General features: G+C 43.7%; 1 pseudogene; it reads left to right on the top strand.

The window, feature by feature from the left end:
* The first annotated feature begins 1619 nt into the window (after window positions 1-1619).
* Window positions 1620-3003, top strand: LOC117662645 (uncharacterized; annotated as a pseudogene).
* Window positions 3004-6000: the final 2997 nt, after the last annotated feature.

Raw genomic sequence — 6000 nt, 5'->3', positions numbered from 1 at the left:
AATTGTTTTACTACTGGTTCTGTGGGCATGGCTTATTTTGTGGGTGTGGCTTGGAGGTCATGTGACTAGGTGGGCGTGGCTAGCTGGTCAGAGTCATTTCTGGAAGGTCCTTGCACTTACGACCAGTCCTCGCACTTACGACCCGATTCATTTGTTTGCTTTTAACACTGATTAGCTGTAGGGCGGCCTTTTGAAGCCCCTCGGCAAGAGTTTAAACAGTTTTTTCCCTCTAGTCATCGGCTGGGACTCAGGAGACAGCAATAGATTGGGGGTGGGACCAAATAAAAGGTAAGAATAACGTGGGGGGGGTGGGAGGGCGGGGGGAGAGAACCGGTTCAGTGATGTCATATCGTCACCGCTACCGGCTCGGCCGAACCGGACCGAACCGGGAGGAACCCACCACTGAAACGGGCCTACCGGGTCCACCGTGCCATCGCATGCCAAAAGCAGGGAGAAGCGTGGGGGGGATCACGTGCACATGCGTGGGAGGGCGGGGCGCATTGAATTATGGATGTGGGGACACGCACCTGCCACCCCCCATGTCCCCCCCACTTTTGGCACGCAACGGCAAAAAGGTTAGCCATCACTGGCCTAGTGGTTAAGAGGCCCTGCATTAGAAAGCCTGAGACCATAAGTTCGTCCCGTCTTGGCCATGAAAGCCAGCTTGGGCCAGTCGCTCTCTCAGCCTAGCATACCTCAGAGAGCTGTTGTGAGGAAAATAGGAAGGGGAAGATGTGTGGGATATGTTCCCTCCTTTGAGTTATTTGTAAATATAATAAAGGCGGATATATATATAAATAAAAATAAAAAAATAAAATCATTAGCAGTATTTTCAGGCTTCTTTCCCTGTAGCGCTGCCCTCTGGGAACAAGCATGAAAGCTGGGCTGCTCCCCCAAACTCTCCTCTTTCTTGCCCCGAGGGCTCCGGGGATTGGGAGATGATGACCCACCCAAGAATGGGCAACTCTGCAGAAAACCAACCTCCCTCCCTCCCTCCCTCCCTCTCTCTCTCTCTCTCTCTCTTTCTCTCTCTCTCTCTGGATAATTGTTCTGACTGTCAGGAAATTTCATTTATCTCTAGGTTGCTTCTCTCCTTGATTAATTTCCATCCATTGCTCCTTGTCCTGCCCTCAGGGGCCTTGCAGAATAGATTAACATCCCCCCTCTTCCTTGTGGCAGCCCCTCCAATATTAGAACAGTGCTATTATGTCAGATCTTTTTTCTTTCTACTTAATCTAAAAGAAGAAGAATGAACTAGTTTTTTGTTTTTAATGCTAATGTTTAGTTTGCTCCTCCTTGCCAAAGCTGGGTGGAAACCCTAAAACCCAATATTTTCCTTGTTTTTGCCTGAAGGCGCTTTAATGTGGCAGCTCTTTGTTGATGGATGTTTTACAAAGCACAAGTTCTAAGAAAGTTTTGAGGCTGGTATTGTTATCAGGTACCAGAACAAGCTGATAGCCAGAAGGCTGACTTATATAATTGTAAATATATTTCCAAATGCCTTTCCTAAGGCATTTAGTGATTTCTAAAGATTTAGTGATTTTCTACATTGTCAAAAGGAAATACTATTCTCATCTACTTTATTGTTCCACCAGCAGAAAAACAATTGTGACCTGCAAGTCAACTATCAACAGAAAATAGAAAATCAGAGCAAGGCAGCAGCTTCTGGAAAATATGGACCGTGGGAAGCTCTTGGATCTCCTGCCAGATACAAGCGGCACTCCGAAAAACCAAAAAAGAACCCATGAATGCTCAGAGTGTGGGAAATCCTTTACTTGCTGGTCCCTCCTTTTGACCCACAGGAAGATCCATGTGGGAAGCGAATCCAGTCAACGTTTGGAGGGTGAGAAATCCTTCTCTAGAAAATATGCCAAAGATGTCAGAAGCCCCTCCAAGTCAAAACTCTATAAATGTGTGGAATGTGGCTTATGCTTTGGTCTAAAGTCAAACCTTCTTAGACATCAGAAGATCCACACTGGAGAGAAACCTTATCAATGTCTGGAATGTGGGAATTTCTTCCGTGAAAAAGACACTCTCAGAAAGCATGAGAGGATTCACACAGGGGAGAAACCTTAGAAGTGTTGGGAATGTGGGAAGAGCTTTTCTCGGCACTCAAATCTTTGGGTCCATGCGAAGATTCATGCAGGAATAAAATCTTACAAATGCTTTGATTGTGGAAAATGTTTCACCCTGAGAACATATCTTCGGAGTCATGAGAAAACACACAGAAGGGAGATTAAGGAAATGTGCCTCGAATGTAGGAAATGTTTTACCTGGAAATCAAGCCTCATGCGACATCAGAGAATTCACATCGGAGAGAGACCCTATGAATGCCCAGAATGTGAGAAGCGATTTATGTATTCTTATGAACTTCAGAGACACCAGGAATGGCATAAAGGAGAGTTATCCTATAAATGTGGGGAGTGTAGGAAAAGTTTTTTTTTCCCACGACTGCTTCAAATTCATCAGAGAATCCACTCAGGGGAGAAACCCTACAAATGTGGGGAGTGTGGGAAATGCTTTAACCAAAAATGTGAGCTTGGAAGCCATCAGAGGCTCCACACAGGGGAGAAGCCATTCAGATGTGTAGAATGTGGAAAATGTTTTGCTCGAAAGAAATACCTTTGGAGTCATCATAAAACCCACACAGGGGAGAAGCCATATCAATGCAACGAATGTGGAAGATTTTATCGTACCATATCAGTCCTTAGAAGTTATGTGAAAATTCACACGGGGGAAAAAAACTACAAATGTTTAGACTGTGGGAGAGCATTTGCTCATTCATCTTCCCTTCGAAGTCACAGCCGAATTCATACAGAAGAGAAACCTCACAAATGCTCAGAGTGTGATAAATGTTTTTCTCAGAAAGATAGACTTTTGATGCATCAGCGAATCCACACTGGAGAAAGACCATAAAATGTCTGGAGTGTGGGAAATGTTTTGCCCAACCTTCAGCATTTTGCAGGCCCACCAGAATTCACACAGGAGAGTGGCCTTACAAGCGTGCAGAGTGTGAGAATACTGTTCATTGTAAATCACAGCTAACAGCTAACAACAGAGCTAACAACAACCTCAGACAAATCTCTTTAGTTGTGAACAATGTGGGAAACATTTTTTCCCCAAAAGTCACACCTTACCGTTCACCAGGAACTTCACAGTGACAGAAGGGAAATTCTACAATTGTTTGGTTTCGGGAAATTTTTTTTCTTAGTCAATTAACCTTTAATATCCTACAGTAGACAATCAATCAAAAGTGGATAAATTTGGGGGAGTGGGAATATTTTGCTCGCTAAACCACATTAGTAGCTTACCAGAGTGATTACACAAAAATGAGTTATGAGAGTGTAAAGAATAGAAATAATGTTCTGCAGAGTACAGGAAGTCCTTGACTTATAAGTGGGTATGGATTTCCAGTCATAAGTTGCTTGAGTCATAACTCAAGGCACCCAGGTATAGTTGTTATTTTTTATTAGACCTTTGTTCATCAATAAGAACTTCAGATTTGGAGATGAGAAAATGGGGTGAGGGTGGAATGAAGATGCCTCTGGTTGATTATTTAAGGATAAAGTGTTGATGTTGAATATGCTGGCTGAGGATGAAGAAGGAAAGTTTCTTTTTCCTACTATCTTTTTTGGAGGGATTTACTTTTCTTTTTTCACATTGTCTTTTTCATATGTACGCATTACAGTATATTCCCACACACTCATACATAGTTGTATTGCATTTTTTAGTTTGATCTGTGAATATAATCCTTAATAAATGTATTGTTCAAAATAACCAAGAGGACTGTTTTCAGGGCATGGACTGGGAGTCCAAAAAAGTCAAGAAGGCAGCTAGATTGTGACATACTACGCCAGTAATGGTTAACCTTTTCAGCACCGAGTGCCGAAACAGGAGTATCTCTGTGTGCGCACCTGCACACTAGTGCACACATACCAAAGCACCAAAACCTGGAAGAGAGCAGCTGGCTGGTGCGCATGCGTCTAGCGGCCAGCTGCTCTTCCAGGTTCTATCGCACGCATATGCGCCAGCCAGCTGGTCTTCGCGCATGTGCGTGACGGAACCTGGAAGACAGCAGCTGGCCGCATGTGCATGTGCGCCATGACCAGCTGCCCTTCCAGATTCCGTCGCACGCATGCGCAAAGACCAGCTCGCCAGCGCGCATGTGCGCGACAGAATCCGGAAGTGCAGCTGGCGACAGCGCGCGTGCCCACAGAGAGGGCTCTGCGTGCCACCTCTGGCACATATGCCATAGTTTCGCCATCGCAATACTACGCAGTCAAAGTCCTGCTGCTTTTTGTGTACGTGATGCCCTTTAAAACAGCCGCCATCTTAACTCTTTTGACTCCATCCTCCCTTGCTGGACACATCTGTCTTCTGGGGCTGAATTGAAAGGGCTAGATTTTAGATCGGGTCAGCAACCCGTGGCTCTGGAGCCGCATGTGGCTCTTTCATCCCACTGCTGCGGCTCCCTGTTGCTGGTTGGCTCCACAATTATTAGGGCTTTTGGTTAGGATAGGTAGAAGAAAAAGGATGCCGTGTTACGAGGAGACTCTTTGGTGGGGGAACTGGACTTCTGGTCAGCAGAGGAAAAAGAACACTGTGCTAGGAGGACTATGATGGAACCGGACTTCGAGTCGGCTCCAGAATTGAATGGGGGCTTCCAATTAGGACCTTTGTGGCTCTTTGAGTATTTAAGGTTGCCGATCCCTGTTTTAGATGAACTTTAAGAGAAATATCTTGGGTTATTCAGGTAACTCTGAGGGCACAGTTAAACTGTGGCCTCAGGAAGAGATGACCTCAGAAATATAAATCTTGACAACCAGACGACTGCAAGAAATATAAATCCTTCCATCCTCCAACATTTGGTCAGAGATGAAGAACCTTCTTGGATAAGAAGCGAAACGTCTTCAAGGAAACAACAAAATCCAGTTTTTGACAAAGCAAATTTCGGACTTTTGTCATTGGTTATTTTATTATTTTACTTTTCTGTTTACACACCTTTCATTTTTATTTCTTTTATTGTAAGCTGCCTAGCCCTATGGTGAGATTGGCAGCAAATAAGTTTTAACAAACAAATAAATATCAAATAAATGTGGAATAGATAGAAACACACGTCGGGCCTGAAAAAAATGCCTTTGTGGGTCTTGGCACAAGAAGCATTTGATGGCAAAGAAAGAGCAGACAAAGAGCAATGGTTAATGTATTAAGAATTTTTCGAAGAAGTAGCTGGATAATACAAGGTGAAGGTGAGAAAGATTTAAAGTAGACAAAAGGACATTTGGAATTAAACAGCATACTATGAGACAGAATTTGAAACTGAACTACTATATGTGCAAATAATGAACATGAAATTGCTAAAATGTCTCAGCTTTTTCTCAGATTTGAAATGGACAAAGAACAAGTTAAAGAATATACGGCTAGTCCTTGATTTACAACAGTTTGGGCTGTTTCCGGCCTCCCGTGGTGGGGGGAGCTGTTTTCACCCTCCCCAGCCTCCTAGAAAGGCTCTGAGAGCCTGAGGAGAGCAAAAAATGGGCTTTTTCCCCACCAGGCCCTCCGGAGGTAGAAAACAGCCTGTTTCCCTACTGCCGGTGGGCCCAGATGAGATGGAATCAGGATAAATAAGAGAAAATAAAAGGTGAATAAAAGAAATAATCATTCCAAGTCAGGTATATAAAGTCAGATCAAATCCTATGAACTCTAAGCAACCTTTGAATGAGCTCATCTATTCACTTAAGGATACGTGCTGGCTAAAAGCAGCTGGACTGCCTTATTAGTCAAATATATCTTCTGATAAGGCTCAGCTGTCATCCAGCAGAAAAGTTAAGAATGGAGTTTGGTGAATAGAACTGAGCAATTAGTTCATGGATGTCCCCCTAATCACTTGACCTATGGCCCTGTGTCCAACTCTCTGATTCTGTACATCTTCTTAACAGAATCAAATGTGAACATCTGGACGGATACAGGGGATGGAAAAGGTTATTTATTGTTTAAAAA

Source organism: Pantherophis guttatus, chromosome 2 (genome assembly GCF_059756535.1).
Source record: "Pantherophis guttatus breed Tessera chromosome 2, ASM5975653v1, whole genome shotgun sequence".
In the NCBI taxonomy this organism is placed as follows: domain Eukaryota; kingdom Metazoa; phylum Chordata; class Lepidosauria; order Squamata; family Colubridae; genus Pantherophis; species Pantherophis guttatus.
The sequence above is the reverse complement of the archived record's forward strand: the minus strand, read 5'-3'. Positions and strand labels throughout refer to the sequence as shown.